At 40.8% G+C, this 17064-nt stretch overlaps 1 protein-coding gene across 2 annotated transcripts in view; it reads left to right on the top strand.

Annotated features, from left to right (window-relative positions):
• Positions 1–75: 75 nt before the first annotated feature.
• Positions 76–17064, top strand: part of OXR1 (oxidation resistance 1) — a 279731-nt gene continuing 262742 nt past the window's right edge. For both annotated transcript variants that reach the window (XM_060775765.2, XM_060775764.2), the window contains exon 1: positions 76–159. The gene's annotated coding sequence lies outside the window, so the exon portion shown is untranslated. The remainder of the gene's footprint in view (positions 160–17064) is intronic.

The following is a 17064-nucleotide window of genomic DNA, read 5'->3' as shown; positions in this document are numbered from 1 at the left end:
GAGAGCCCAGGATGAGCGCTTGGCTGAGCCCAGTCACAGGCAGGCACCCAGCAGCCAGCCAGCCAGCCAGCTAGCCACTTGGGGACTCCTTGCACCATGCGCCGCAGGAGCCCGTGAAGCGCAGCCTGCGCCTTCGCCTTCGCCTCCTCCTCTTGGCAAGTAAGTTTTCCCTCCTCTTGGGTCTCTTCCCACCCTTCTTTCTCCCTTTCCCTCTGCTCTTCGGGACCCCTTCAAGCCTTGCAAAGGGGGCAGCCAAAGCCGGCCAGGATCTGGGGTTCGGGAATGCCTTGGGAGACTTTGGCTGCCTGGTCGCGCTCCCTGCCGCGCTCTCTCTTCCCTCGGGTTGTTTGGCTTTTCTTTTTTGGCTGAGGAAGAGGAGAAGAGCCTCCAAGTCCCGCCTGGCATCCTCCAAGCTGCCTCATCCCTCTCCGCTCCAGTTCGCATCCTTTCCAGACTCTGGGAAAGGAGAGAAGGGAGTCGGAGTCCCGGGAAGAAGGGACGGAGAGGGCTTCTTTGGCTGGAGCGCAGTTCTTAGGAGAGGAGCCAATGCCAGGAGCCGGGGCAGAAGGAACTTGCTTGGTGCCCAGGGAGGGAGGGAGGGAGGGAGGGCAAAGGCCGGCCTGGAGCAAGAGGGGCTCCCTTCGCTGGGCTCCTTTCTCTCCCGGTCCCTGGATTGGGCTTGTGGCATCGCCCAGAGCCAAGCAAAGGAGCCTCGGCAGCTTTGGGACAAATGGCTTGCTGTCGCTGCTACGTGCGCTGCAGTGCATGTGTCACTAAGCGTCTGGGCACATGTGTCATTATTATTTGGTCGGTATATTCAGGCACACCAATTCAGATCACAGGCAGGCTCAGGGAGGGAACCAGCTTCCAGAAGAGGACAGAGACTTTCCTTTGGCAGTGCCTTCTTCGGTGGAGAGAATTGGGAGTCCTTTCTCGCCACCTCAGGCTGGCACTGCAGAAGTGGCCAGGCCAGGAAGCTTGCAGTTTGGGTTTGGAGCTGTGCTTCTCATCCTTCCTCATGCGGCAACCCCTTGATACAGTTCCTCATGTTGTGGCGAACCCCTAACTATCACATTATTTTCCCTGCTACTTCATAACTATCAGTTTCCTACTGTTATGAATCGTAATGTAAATAGGATATGTTTTCATTCACTGGACCACATTTGGCACAAATACCCAGTATGCCCAAATTTGAATACTGGTGAGATTAAGGGGGATTAGTTCTGTCATTTGGGAGTTGGAGTTGTTGGGATTTATAGTTCACCTACAATCAAGGAGCATTCCGAACTCCACCAATAATGAAATCGAACCAAACTTGGCACACAGAACTCCCATGACCAACAGAAAATACTGGAAGGGTTTGGTGGGCACTGACCTTGAGTTTTGGAGTTGTAGTTCACCTACATCCAGAGAGCACTGTGGACTCAAACAATGATGGATCAGGACCAAACTTGGCACAAATCTTCAATGTGCCCAAATGTGAACACTGGTGGAATTTAGGGGAAATAGACCTTGACATTTGGGAGTTGTAGTTGCTGGGATTTATAGTTTACCTACAATCAAGGAGCATTCTGAACCCCACCAATGATGGAATTGAACCAAACTTGGCAAACAGAACTCCCATGACCAGCAGAAAATACTGGAAGGTTTGGTGGGCATTGACCTTGAGTTTTGGAATTGTAGTTCACCTACATCCAGAGAGCACTGTGGACTCAAACAATGATGGATCTGGACTAAACTTGGGACAAATCTTCAATGTGCCCAAATGTGAACACTGGTGGATTTTAGGGGGAAAAGACATTGACATTTGGGGATTGTAGTTGCTGGGATTTATAGTTCACCTACAATCCAAGAGCATTCTGAACTCCACCAATGACAGAATTGGACCAAACTTCCCCCATGACCAACAAAAAATACAGTGTTTTCTGATGGTCTTTGGTGACCCCTCTGACAACCCCTCATGGGCCCCCAGGAATCACGACCCCCCCCCCCCCAGATAAGAAACACTGGTTTGGAGAGTTAGCCAGGTTGTTTACTAATGTTGACAGCTGCTGCCTGCTCCTCTTGGTTTTCAGCAACTGGGAACTGGCTGTGGTCCTGGCAACTGACTGTGGTCCTGGAAGCCCCTGAGTGATATGGCATCACCACCATGTGGGCTTCACTGCCATGAATTTCTTTCTTTCCTAGAAGAAATGTCAGATTGTTTTCCTGAATGGATCAGTCATAGAGAGAGAGAAGGGGAGAATATGCAGGTGCTCTCCTTCTCTCTTAGTCCAATCCTTGTAAATATTCAGCCTGTGGTGGTGTTTAAAAAGCAGTAAAGAAAAATTAAGTATATCCTAACTGTCTGCAAGCTTTTTAGGCACATATATCTAATATTTTTGGACCTCCTTATTTGTTTGCTCTCCGAAGCAGTCCCCCGGCTCTTTTGCTCTCCTGCTAGGACGGGTCTTGTTTTGCTGACGAATGTTCAGGCTCTTTCTCTGGAAATGTACTCTTGCGCTGGGCTCATTCATTCTCCACAGAGCAGCCTCCTGAAATATGCATATCTGGTGTGATGACTACACCGGTGGTGCTATTGTGCCATGGCTGTCATTACTGAAGGCAGACTTTTAACATTAATGCACTGAAGCTTTAGCAGAAGTAAACTCTGGCAGAGAGAGCCAAGCATGATGTCACTAGTCCTTGAGTAGAAGATAGATTAAATAGCTCTTTGAATGCAAATGAAGTTGCAAAAATATGTGACATCTTGGATGGGAGGGGGGTGAGTTAGTGCTTAAAGTTACTCAATATATTTGAATGGAAATATGCTTTCAAGTGCTCTGCTGGGGACCCAAAAGCATATTATAGATTGGTTGTTTGGAGAGAGGGGTTATTGTACTTCTTAGCTCTTCATCTTTCTTGTCAGTGTAATTGATGCTGTTTCAGATAGGATATAAACATTGCAAATGTAATTGTGGTGCATGTGTTATGAATCTGTGTTTTCAAGGTAGATTCATGTGGGGGGCAACATTTAAGTAAGATAGATGAAGGGAGAGAAGGAGAGGAAATGTTTAAATACGACCTTTGAGATATACAGTAGCACATTAAATGGCATATAGCAATGTAAATCAAACTGTTGTCTTAGCTTGGTTGCTTGACTCAGCAAAGCAGACAATCTCTTTATAAAAAACGAGGGATTTTTCTTCAATGAGAAAAGGGATAGCCAGATTAAAATGTGAAAATCTGTTTTTGCTTTGGAATAGGTTTAGGTTTGGTTTGTGTCTGGTAATGCTTAAAGTATGAATTCCATTAAAGGGAGAGCTGATGTCAGTCTCCATTTTGGAAACAGAGAGGTAATGCCACGCGATTGGCTCCTGGTCCTGCTACAAGCTTTCTTTAAGAGGAAGTTGCTAATTGGAATAAGCCATTGCCGAAAGGTTGTGATGGGTTCTATTTGATATTTCACTTGACATCTCCAGCTAATTAAAGGTTCTTGATCTTGTACTTAGAAATTTATTGTGAGTAGCTTTTTTTTTGTAGGGGATGCACTAAGTTAATTTGGAGAAGAACATTTATTAGGGCTGTCAGTGATTTAAAAGTTCTTGATGGTATGGCAGTGGCAAATAGAATATGAAGAAATGGAGCCCAGCGAGGGAACATGAGGATGGAAATGGTTGGTTCTATTGTCAGATGCTTTGTGAAATAAAATATATGGAATATTCTGGTGGAGTCTCCTTCTCTGGAGGCTTTTAAACAGAGTCTGGGTGGCTATCTATCAGGATTGAGAAGTCAGCCATAGCCGAGCAACTGATGAACCATCCTGGGCACAGCATATTATCTAAGAACACAAAAATTGTGGACCACTCTAACAACCACCATGTCAGACTACACAGAGAAGCCATTGAAATCAACAAGCATGTAGACAATTTCAACAAAAAGGAAGAAACCATGAAAATGGACAAAATCTGGCTACCAGTATTAAAAAACTCTAAAATCAGGACAGTACATTAAGAGGTACACTCAAAAAGCAGGGGATTTCCAGACAAGAACCAATCATAGCCAGCTAACACCACCCAACAAAGTATTCCCCCATACAGCAACATGCTAGGCCTTGAAGCTGCTAAGCTGTTCTGTGCTAATCAAGGTGGCCAATTGCAACATTAACACATGCCTCAAGCAGACAAGAGTTCTTTCTCCTACCTTGGACATTCCACAGATATATAAACCGCACTTACTTAGTTTCCAATAGACCTCTAAACCTCTGAGGATGCTTGCCATAGAAGTGGGTGAAACAACAGAGAGATTGCTTTTGCAACATGGCCATACAGCCTGAAAAATGCACAGCAGCCCTGTCAGAATTGTGTTTTCCTGTGTGGCAAGGTGTGGTTTTTTCCAACTTCTATAATACAGGCAAAAATCAGGGTCCTAGTTGAGGTAGGGTAGTAGCTCATAAAACAGTGGAATTAGCAAAGCTGTGCATGTGTTCATTCACATCCTAATGGTGCCTCTGGATGTGATTATGAACTTTCTCCCATGTACAATGCTGACTATCTTTCATTCTTATGGGGGAAGTAGGGGATGGATGAGACAAAGCTTGTTGTTTGAGTAAGACACTGAAACACTGACAAACACTGTCTGAATGTAGTGGTCGAGTCTTCATTGGTTGGAGCAATATATTTCCGTGCATTTAGGACACTATGCTTACTTTTCTATAAACACTTGGATCATAATATTGATAGCTAGGCTTTATTAGAGTATGGAGAACAGTGGAAAAAACATGATGCATTTGTATTTATGAGATAAAGCAAATTTACACTAGTTCATTGTGTAGGTTGAGAGAAGCATTTTTTATTGTGTGAGAAACAACTTGAGAAACTGCAAGTGACTTCTGATGTGAGACAATTGGCCGTCTTCAAGGATGTTGACAGGAGACACCCGGATATTTTACCATCCTGTGGAAGGCTTCTCTCGTGACCCTACATGGGAAGCTGGAGCTGACAGACGGGAACTCACCCCATCTCTCGGATTCAAACCACCAACCTTCAGGTCGGCAGTTCAACTGTCATAAGGGTTTAACTGATTGCACCACTGCCAGGTATGTAGCTGGGGGGGGGGGGGGCTTGAAGGGCTTCACCCCCCCCCTCCGAAATTCTCAGGGTGGTCTGCGAGAAGGCCTTACTGGTACATTATTTAAACTGTTATGTTATTCATATCATGATCTGATCACCATGCTCAATATGTCCCATATGCATGGGAGTATTGGAATAAAAATACAAAAGGTTTGCTAGGGTAGATCCTCAGCCCCCCACCCCCCGGATCAAACTCAGCCCCCCTCCCACTGAATCAAAATTCTGGCTAGGGGCCTGACCACCGCAGTTCCATTAGATGCAATAGTACCACTGTATTCTTCTCTGGTTAGGCCTCATCTGAAAATTTGTGTCCAGTTTTGGGTACTATAATCTTGGAATAATCTTGACAAGGGAGTTGGACTGGATAACCCTTGGAGGTTTCTTCCAACTCTATGATTCTATGACTCTGTTCTGTGATTCAACAGAGTTTTTTGTAAACCAAAGAGCAACTCCTTCTTGGCCAATAAGATTCCTATCCCTCTGTATTCCATTTGTTGCTGTTGTAGTTTTGGAAGCCCCTTTTACACTGCCATATAATCCAGATTATCAAAGCAGATGATCTACATTATCTGCTTTGAACTGGATTATATGAGTCTTAATGCCATATAATCCAGATTAAAGCAGATAATCTGGATTTTATTTGGTAGAGTAGAAGGGGCTGAGAGAGAAAGTAAACAGCTAGAGACTGCTGAACTTAATTTCCACCCCATTATCCCTTTTTTCTTGTGTGACCTGTCTTATTTAGACTCTAAGCCTGCAGGCAGGGAGCTGTTAGATCAACAAATTGTCAGCCACTCTGGGACCATTTGTGTTTGAAGACTGGAGTATAAATACTCCAAATAAATAAATTAAAAATAAGATACATGAGTTGGAAAAGGGAAAAACATTTGTAAGTAAATGTATTATTCCTACACTACTAATGAGAATGATGTTGGGTTGCTGTGACTTTTCCGGGCTGTATGGCTATGTTACAGAAACATTCTCTCCTGACGTTTCACCCATATCTATGGCAGGCATCCTCAGCAGTTGAGGGATCTGTTGGAAACTAGGCAAGTGAAGTTTTATATAATCTGTGGAATGTCCAGGGTGGGCGAAAGAACTCTTGTCTGCTTGAGGCTGGTGTGAATGTTGCAAATGGCCACCTTGATTAGCATTTAATGGCCTTGCAGCTTCAATGCCTGACTGGTTGCTGCCTGTACTTTGTTGGAGATGTTAGCTGGCCCCAGTTCATTCTTGTCTGGAATTCCCCTGCTTTTTTGGGTGTTGCTCTGTATTTACTGTCCTGATTTCAGAGTTTTTTAAATACTGGTAGCCAGATTTTGTTCATTTTCATGGTTTCCTCCTTTCTGTTGAAAGTGAAGAGATCCCTCAACCTCTGAGAATGCCTGTCATAGATGTGGGCAAAACATCAGGAGAGAATGCTTCTGGAACATGGCCATACGGTCTGGAAAACTCACAGCAACCCAGTGATTCCGGCCATGAAAGCCTTTGACAACACAGAGAATGATGTTGTTTTTATAACTCACACATTTATAAATAAAAAAGGTTTCATACATCCTGGTGATAATTATTAATATAGCATCTAATAGTGCCAGTTTCTTAGTAAGACTGAATAACTTTCTTAATGAAAATAAAACACATATTATGAATGATGGCATTCTTCCTACTTAGTCTGCATTCCTCAAATATCTAAAAGTAACCAAACTTCATCTGGCCCTCTACATTTGTGGGGTTGACAATTTGCAGTTCTGTTTAAATGTTATGTCTGTGAACCTCTAGGTCCTCCGGTACGACTCCATGGTCAGTGTTTGGAAGGCATTGACTATAGGGTCATGCTGGAGTGTTAAAAAGGTTTTAAAAGCCCCCCCCCCCCCCCTTGCCTAACCCCAGTGAATATGGAGGGCTGACAGTATCTAATTTATTTCTATAATACTTCTTAAAAGTGTAGCATTAAGATAAAGTTGTGAGAATTTTTCCTTATTAATTGATTTTTTATGTTTATTGCAGCTCAAATAGATGGATCTCATAAAACAGATCTCATTGGGACAAGAATCCTAGATAGAGAATCATAGAATCATAGAGTTGGAAGAGACCTCGTGGGCCATCCAGTCCAACCCCCTGCCAAGAAGCAGGGAAACTGCATTCAAAGCACCCCTGACAGATGGCCATCCAGCCTCTGTTTAAAAGCCTCCAAAGAAGGAGCCTCCACCACACTCCAGGGCAGAGAGTTCCACTGCTGAACAGCTCTCACAGTCTGGAAGTTCTTCCTAATGTCCAGATAGAATCTCCTTTCTTGTAGTTTGAAGCCATTCCTCCATGTCCTAGTTTCATGATATTACTTTTAGTCATTAACTGGTCCCCTCAATATTTGGACCCCTTAAATACTTCTTAAGTTATTTTGGTTACTGTACTTTATGGAATTCAGGGGCTTCATAAACCTTAATGGATAAAAATTGTTTCTAAAGATTGTGATTAAGGATATTATTGAGCTCTAAAATTTTGTTGCAGTGACAATAAAAACAGTAACATTGTGTTTATGAGTACGATAGATCTTCTGTGGGAATCGATAACTCCCGTGCTAGTGCAATTCTCATTCAATTGAACTTTCTTTTGATAGCACCCAACTCCGGCTTTGTGTGTTTGGGGCTACGTGAATGAATAGCTGATATTCCAGGTGCCAATTACTTGCACATTTCTAGTAAAGTGCTGCACAGCTCAAGCATAAGTTTCCTCCCACTCAGTCTGTCAAACCCAACTTCAATTTTTCTGCCTCTGTGAATTCCATGTTTCTCCCTGGTAGAATCTACATCTTAATTTACTTTAAATCGCTTTATTTGCTTCAAGACATTCCCCTCTCCCCCTAAGAATGTTTCTACTTGTGAAAAAAACTAAGGAGAGGTATTCATACTCTGCATGCAATTATGACAAAAGATTTATTGGATTAAGTTATTAAAAAGAGGTGAGGAATGGATGACTTCAGTACAAAACAGGATGCATATACAAGCACAACTGCAACAGTATTATTACAGACTGGAGGGAAAAGGAGAGTTGGACCATTTTTCATGAACATTGCTGTTTTTAGAGCCTCCAGGCATTTTAGAAGGAGGAGAAGGATTTTCAAGAAAACCCAGAGAGTCCTTTATATCCACTGTGATTTGCTTTTGCTGTCCTGGTGCTAAACATGATTATTTGAGAAGAAGTACCATTTTATTCTTATACCTCTTCTCCCAATTTTATTATATTTAGTCCAAAACATAAATAATGCACTCACTTGTGGGGACTCATATGACTTGTGGGGATGAGGGAGAGAGCCTTCTCTGCTGTGGCCCATCGGCTCTGGAACTCGTTGCCTGGTGAGATTAGGCAAGTTCACCATGGCCCCAAAATCTCTTTCCAGGCCATCCATTTAGACATAATCAAAATACATGTGATTAAGATGTTTTGTTCCTTTGTGCGCTGAACCATGTTTGCCAATTTATTGGCAATTGACCCAATCTAGAGATAAGTCTGGTGCTCTCACAATTTCTGTCTGCCAGAATCATCTGACAACTTGGCCACTTCATTGGTAACCCATAACTTCAGATTGTTAATTGAATATAGCTAAAAGTACTGATTCCTTTTCAAATCTTTGGGGCTTTGACTTCTTAGTTCCCTCCTTTGTAGGGCAGCCTGTGTATTTATATTCATTGACTGTTGTTCTTTGAGCAGCTGTGGACTGTTAAGGGGCCCCCTTCATTTTATATCATTATTCATGTATTACTCAATAATCTTTGGTGAGACCGTTTTTCAACAGCTTTATTTTTGTTTGTCAACAGCTTTATTTTTAAAAGTTGAAATACAAAATTGGTCAGCCTTATCCACATTGAGACATCTCCTGACAGGAAGACAACTCCTAAGCAGTTAATGTGACAAAGCCTCCATCTGTAGAAATCATGCTAGTCTTTTGGCAGAAACACTTTTTAAAAGATTGGGAATAGGAATCATGTAGCTCTCCAGATCTGGGATTATAACTCACATCAGTCCTGGCCAGCAATGCTGAAGGTGAGGAATGATAGGAGTTGCAGCCCAACAATATCTGGAGCAAAACCCAACTTTTGGTCTTCCAGGTGTTTTGGATTTCAGCTCCCAGAATTCCTAGGGCTTCTGGAGGACCAATAGTTGGACCTCTGGAAATCTGTAATCCTTATGAATTATAACTAATTATGTGGATGAATCACATATTTTAGTTGGAAGATCAGCCGTTTTAGCTTATCCTACTTGGTCCTTGATAGAGACTTAATGCTTATTTCAGTACATCTGTTTCTTAACTGTACTACTCCAGGTTGCAGATTGAGGATTACATCTTCACTTTTGAGGAAAATATTATTTGACTCATAAAATCATAAGTCACAGAAAAAGATAGGCTAGAACTCTTTGTTTATTCTGGTGTAGAACAGGAATGGGGTGTTGGGCTGCAGATCTTCCTAGCTACAACTAAAATATGGGAGGTGTAATACAAAAACATATGGAAAGCCAAGAGAATTCAACCTTGGAGTAGAGTTTTTTCCCCCATATGGGAGAATATTATGTGCGTTTTCTCTTCCCCAGTTGGGTGCAGTGTAACCTAGGCTTATATTGGCCACCACAGTGAAACCTCTTCATTAGAAGATTTCCACTATGCAGTTATTTTTGCCTGATTACATCGCCTCTAAATCAAATTAATGTTGTACTCTTTTTTTACCAATGTGTTTTTTGGTGATTGAAATATTCCTTCCAGCTTCTATATCAAGTCAAATGCCTCGAGTTGTCAACATGTCTAGTAATTAATTTCCAAGGACAGCCATTTCAGTTCTTCTTTGCTATTTTTTGGGGGGGAGGGACACAGACTAATATGTTTCCTTTTTGCCCTTTCAGTACACCTTTTGTGAAGTAACATAATGTAGAAAAATGTATAGCTTTTGTGAAATAAACACCCAAATTAGAAATCTCTGGATGCAATAATTAGTCTGTGTAGAGTACGAGTGTTTCTTCAATATGTCTCCAGTTTATGAAGACTCTATTGTAGAGTTTTGTCAGGAACATTTATGCAGATAAAGTTTGCCATTGCTTTCTTTGTGACTTACCCAAGGTTACCCAGTAGGTGTTGACTGCTCAGTGGAAATGTGATCCCTGGTGTCATATTCTGGTCCAACATTCAAACCACTACCCACGCTGGTTCTCCAAGAGAAAGAGACTCCATTATAACATTTTGTGAAGAAGAGCTGAAGGTTTGGGTATACTGTTTATCCATGTTTAACTGGGAGCAAGAATAATTTATTACAAGATGTGGCCTTTCACGTTATACATAAACACGTATTAAGTATTAAGGAAAGTAGTGTTTCATTACAGAGATTGTAACAATGTTAAAATTCACAGGTTAAAAATAAACAATAAGGATGGCCAATGTCATGCAAACAGATAACTGCTTGCACAATAGGGCTTTTCCCCCTATGAACCTTGAAAACCTCAGGGTGCTTCCAGACAGCAGGAAAATGTGGGTAAAAATGGGTTAAAGTAACCTGTTTTCGCCCACATTGGGGGGCACACAGCCCACCCCAAACCCCAGATTTTCCTTCAGAGGTGGCCAGATCCTACCCCGATGGTAATAGGGATAGCAGCCAGCCACCCAAACCTAAAAATTAGAACCTAAAACTTACCTAAATGTGGTTGGCAGACACTGGGACAGCTTGTAAAGTTCTCTTGCCTTGCCAAAATGGTGCCTGAGGAAATGGGAGGGGGAACGAGGGATTTTCCTCATCCCCTCCCTTTTTTAAGATAAGTTTTAGGGTATACATTTAGGGTTTTGGGAAGGGGTGGGCACATTCTTGCTCCTCCGGACTTTTGGAAGCCCAAAGAAGCGAGATGGCAATGGGGACTGACCCCCGGGCCACATATCCCATTAGACCCGGGCCTTTCAGGAAGACCTGGGTCAAATGGGATATCAAATTAATTCAGGACAAAGCAGGGTCCAAACACGAATCAAGGGACGTAAAGGCACTGCAGACTACTTCAACCAGAGAAATCAGCCATAGCAGAGCACCTGATGAACCAACCTGGACACAGCATTTTATTTGAGAACACAGAAATGCTGGACCACTCTCACAACCACCATGTCAGACTACACAAAGAAGCCATTGAAATACACAAGCATGTGGACAATTTCAACAGAAAGGAGGAAACCATGAAAATGAACAAAATCTGGCTACCAGTATTAAAAAACTCTAAAATTACAACAGCACAACAACAGAGAGGAAACAAACAAGGACATCTAATCACCTCTAAACAAAAGTTTGCTCCAGGCACTGTCAGGCCATTATATGCTAATGAAGGTGGTCAATTGAAACATTCACACCTAGCTCCAGCAGACAAGAGTCCTTTGTCTCACCCTGGTCATTCCACAGATATATAAACCCTTTTTCCTAGTTCCAACAGACCTCACTACCTCTGAGGATGCTTGCCATAGATGCAGGCGAAACATCAGGAGAGAATGCCTCTAAACCATGGCCATATAGCTCGAAAAATCCTACAACAATGCATAGTTTAAAATTGGCAGAAGAAAGGTTTTTAATACAATTTTAAATTCTGATACCCTGTTTAGCTGTCAAATCCCACATCAGTACTACGGGAAATTCTTCATAACTTAACAGATTGAGCAATGGAGGTAAGGGGGAAGAATAATAGTTGAAAGAGTAGTTGCAACCTTTTCCTAATGCTCTTAGGAAAAGCTATACCTAAAAACCATGAAACTCTCAGCTATACCTAGAAACCATGAAGTCATGTCGTTTTAAAGACCTAAACCTCACTTGGTTCATTCATTTAGCCTATACTGTTGACTTTTCTACATGTATATGGTCAACGAGAATTGCTGGCAGTTGGAACATTTAAGACATTCAGGAGGGAATCCTTTTGCATCTTACATTGGTGCAAATAGTATTGTGCAAACCCTTTTATGTTGCCCATGGGCAGTAACCCAATCAGGATTGTGCAAGCAGTGAAACACTAGCTTAACCATGACATACAAGTGGCTATGCTTTTTAGGATGTTGCATGAGGGTGTTTTACAGTACAGACAAGTGATTCCCAACAACACAGAGTCCTACAATTATGGTGTAGAATGGGGCAGCCATACATAGCTGTGCTGATGTAATTTAACATAATGCAGCCAGTAAATAGGATTGGCTCTTGGGCTTGAAGATCCATGCAGATAAATAGATAGATTTATTCAATTTTGTGTGTGTGTGTGTGTGTGCGCGCGCGTGCGTTTCACCAGTTTGAGGAACTGCATGGAAGGGACACATTGATAGGACTGATCATTATTATGAAAGACAATAGCACCAGATGACACTTTCCTCCAATACTTTGTCCATTCTGTAGAATACTGCAGTGTTATTACAGAACCTAGGGTACAGATGTTGTCCCTTCAAATAAAATTCAGTTTTCTGCTTTTGTGATAACTGAATTCCAAGGTGCACAGAGCATTAATTTCAGATGAAACAACCAGAAGATCTATGTTGTCAATGTGACCACATTCCCAGATGGCTAAAAGATGATGGATAGTATGCAGCTGCCACAGTTCCTAGAAAACAAGTAAAAGCTGTTTTAAACTTCATTATTTTGGGGGAAAACACATATTAGTCAGGGATGAATAGAAATAATCACCCAAGGGCACAATTTTAACATTTGCATTCAAACACTAGCTTATCTATATAGAGAGCTGGCAACTGTGGTCCCTCCAGAAGTTTTTGACTAAGACATTTTAACAATCCCTAGCAGCATGGCCACTTGTGAAGGACAGAAGAAGTTGCATTCAAAATATGGAAGACTATTGTTTCCAAAACACAGTTTTGGATTATAAAACTGAGCTATCTTATAACAACTTGCACATTTCCCTCCCACGCCTTAAACAGCAGCATGAGAAGTTTGGAAACTTCTACTGAGTTTTAAATTAAGCACCATTTTGCATACTGGCTTATTACAAACTGAGGTTAGCACAATCTTGATCAACTGAAAACAAGCTTTCTTCACAAACTATGATTTAAAGCTGGCTTGTTTAAACTCTGCAGTGTGTTGTTATTATTTAATATTGTTGTGTTCCTTAAAATCATTCCCAACATTTGGCGATCCTAAGGCGAGCCTATTTACCTACAGTTTATTTACCTAAGTTGTGGTTAATTTAAAATGCTAAAAAGTTTCTGAACATATCTTGAAATCTATGCCAGAGTAGAAGTGCAGCATGATGAAAGTCATTGTTATAACATTTAGTGGTTGTTTAGCATTATATGATTGCCAGCTCCATGTGTAAAGACATATTTCTGTATTGAGTCAACCCTAGCAATAATTCCTTGGGGGGCCTTTTAAAGTTACATCTTCAAGAAGTTCATGTGACATAAAAAGGGCATAAATCAGGGGTCAAAACAGTTTACATTAGGAGTGAATAACACATGGCTTTTATTGGCAAGGGTTGGACTACAGCTCCTATAACTCTTCAGCCAGGATGGCTGGTGGATATGGTCTCAATACAGCAACTTCTCATAGGTAACATGAGATGTCACTGTATTGATAATCTTGTTTTTACTATAAAGTATAATTTTTGTATAGTTTCTTTTTCCTTCTCTCCTTGCACATATATGGCAACTCTGCCTAAGCTACATAAGGATGACTTATAGCAAGTCAAACCATTTCCCCAGCTCCATTCTGACAGTCATGCCTCTGGCACTACCACAAGGCTCCCATAGTGCTCAAATAGATATCTTTTTTTATTCTGCTGCTCTCCCAGTTAATTTGAAATAAAAAATTACAGAGATTGAACCGGACATCTACATGTACTTTGACATCTTTGGTCAGTATGCAATGAAGCTCCTTAAAATGGTGTCTGTGTCTCACTTTAGTATTTTAGTGAGACACTTTGTTTAGATTTTCACCTTCTCACTTTTATTTTGATATCTTTATGTCCATTTATATGCTGTATTGATTCATTAAAAAAATAGACCGGAAATCCAGCCCTTGGTCATAAATGGAGACCAAGTGGAGCGAGTGGTCTGTTTGAAGTTCTTGGATGTCACTGTTAAGGGGGATCTGACCTGGGATACCCCTGCAGCAGCATTGATTAAGGGGGCCCAACAGAAACTGTACTATCCGATACTTCTAAAGAACCAACAATTGAATAAAAACTGCTGGTGACTTTCTACCACTGTGCTATAGAGAGTGTCCTAATCTACTGCATCTGTGCATGGTTTGGTAACTGTATAGTGGCAGATAAGGAGGCGCTCCAAAGGGTCACCAGTATTGCACAGAGAATCATTGGTTGCCCTCTCCCCTTTTTGGAAGAACTTTATAAGCCCCACAGCCTTAAGAAAGCTCAGAACACTCTTAAGGATACATTTCACCCAGCATATTCTCTTTTTAAAAAAAATTACAATCTGGCATACAGTGTAGGGTATAGCATTTATCCTAGAGCTTTAACTATACTGAATCCCATGGTTTTGAATTGATGTGGAATTGGGGGCTGTGAGGTGGTGGTTGCAGTGGAGAGGGATGGTTGTGTTGTTTTTGTGATGTGTGTTGGGGAAAGCATTTAATTTCACTGTACAGTGTACAATGACAATAATCTATATAAATAAAAATGTGATGTTCATTTGTGGGATTAAAATAACTCAAAAACCACAGGACGAATTGGCACCAAATTTGGACACAAGACATCTAATAATCCAAGGAGTGACCATCACTCAAAAAAAAAATGATTTTGTCATTTGGGAGTTGTAGTTTCTGGGATTTACAGTTCACTTACAATCAAAGAGCATTTCAAACTCTACCAATGATGGAATTGAACCAAATTGAACCAAACATGGCATACAGGACTCCCATGACCAACAGAAAATACTGGAAGGGTTTGGTGGGCATTGACCTTGAGTTTTGGAGTTGTAGTTTACCTACATCCAGAGAGCACTGTGGACTCAAACAATGATGGATCAGGACCAAACTTGGCACAAATATTCCATATGCCCAAATATGAACACAGATGGAGTGTGGGGGAAATAGACCTTGGCATTTGGGAGTTTTAGTTGCTGGGATTTATAGTTCACCTACAATCAAAGAGCATTCAGAACCCCACCAATGACAGAATTGGGGCAAACTTCCCACACAGAACTCCCTTGACCAACAGAAAATACTTAAGGCCATCCAATCCAACTCTCTTCACCAGGGCAAGAAAACGTCATCAAACCCCTCCTGACAAAGAGCCATCCAGCCATAGATATAGATAAATATATTTAATTTTTATACCCAGAGATATAGTATCATAGATTTGAAAGAGACCCCTAAAGAAGGACAATTATATGTTGCATGTTTCAGAGTAGGCAAACCAGACAATCTCCATATCAACACTGACAAAGAAACAGCAAGAAATACTGTTTACCCACAAGCAGAAAGACATTACATAGATTAAAAACCAACACTTTCCCATTACTTTATTTTCCAGGTCACCAGACTTGGCCATAGCAATGCGTGCAGGGGACGGTTAGTAGTAGTAGTAGTAGTAGTAATAATAATAATAATAATAATAATAATAATAATAATAATAATAATACAGCACACAGTCCTAGACGCTTGGGAAGTGTTCGACTTGTGATTTTGTGATATGAAATCCAGGATATAGATCTCATTTGCTGTGACAAACTGTCAGGGGCGGCTCAACCCATTACGCATAGTAAGCATTTGCAGTATAGTTGATTTTGCCCAGGGGCGCTCTTGAGGCACTCTTGAGGCACTCTTGGGGGAAAATAGACCTTGACATATGCAAGTTGTAGTTACTGGGATGTATAGTTCACCTAAAATCAAAGAGCATTCTGAACTCCACCAATGATGGAATTGAACCAAATATGGCACACAGAGCTCCCATGACGAACAGAAAATATATATCAGTGGTTGGTTTGGGGGGGGGGGGTGCCAAAATACTGTTTGCTTACCATTGAAAATTACCTAGGGCTGCCTCTGCATACTGTGCTTTTGTGTCAGTGATCATCATTATCGTTGTTTTTATTTGTACTTTGCCACCATTTCCCTGAGCAGTTCACAAAAAGTACAAAATGGTGCAGTAAGACACAAAATACAACAAAATACATAACATATAAAACAATAACAAAGTAGGTTTATAAAACAATGATTGCATAAAACAACATACAGTTATTCCCTTCTATTACAGAAAAATACTGCAAACTTCATTGAAAAGGTTTTCATGTCTTCTCCATTTTGTTTCCCAGTCCTTTTAGAATGGCTTACATTTCCTTGTGAAGTTCCATCTTCCTCTGTACAAAGTTTACTGCTTTAACATTTTTATTTAATTTGGTGGGTAATAATATAGCTTGTTTAAACTTGTTAAGTAAAAGAAATGGCTTCCTTATAGGAAAGTGTTTGTTTCGTACAGCTCAAGTGACTTTTTTATAATTAATTGATGAGCTTGGTGTTTTGTGTTTTGCTTGTCACAGTATATAGGAAGTAGAAAGAAATGAACAGTATCATCTTAATCTGTATGCTGCTTTCAACACAAGGAGTGTTTAAGTGAAGATTAAATGTCATGATCATAGTAAATTTTCAAGTTGCTTTAATACAATTTAATTATTTTATTAAGTTTTGCAAATTTTGAAAAAAAAATCTTAAGAGCATTAGTTTGCCTGTTTCTCTACAGTTCCTTAGGTTTTTTGTATTTATATAAGACTATTGTGTATATTATTTAGGAAAAGTCCAAATCTTTTCAAAAATAATGAATTTTGGTGGTAGTTTTTGGTAGTTTGAAAATCAGGTTAATTCTTTTCATAGTTCACATTGGATATGTAGTGTCTCCATCACCAAAATATGTTAATAGGCTGGTTTTAATTTTGTGATGCTTGTACTTTAGAAAGAGACGGTTTTCAGAGTGTGGTGCATTCAATTTCTACAGA

Source organism: Anolis sagrei, chromosome 4 (genome assembly GCF_037176765.1).
Source record: "Anolis sagrei isolate rAnoSag1 chromosome 4, rAnoSag1.mat, whole genome shotgun sequence".
Lineage (NCBI taxonomy): Eukaryota > Metazoa > Chordata > Lepidosauria > Squamata > Dactyloidae > Anolis > Anolis sagrei.
The sequence above is the reverse complement of the archived record's forward strand: the minus strand, read 5'-3'. Positions and strand labels throughout refer to the sequence as shown.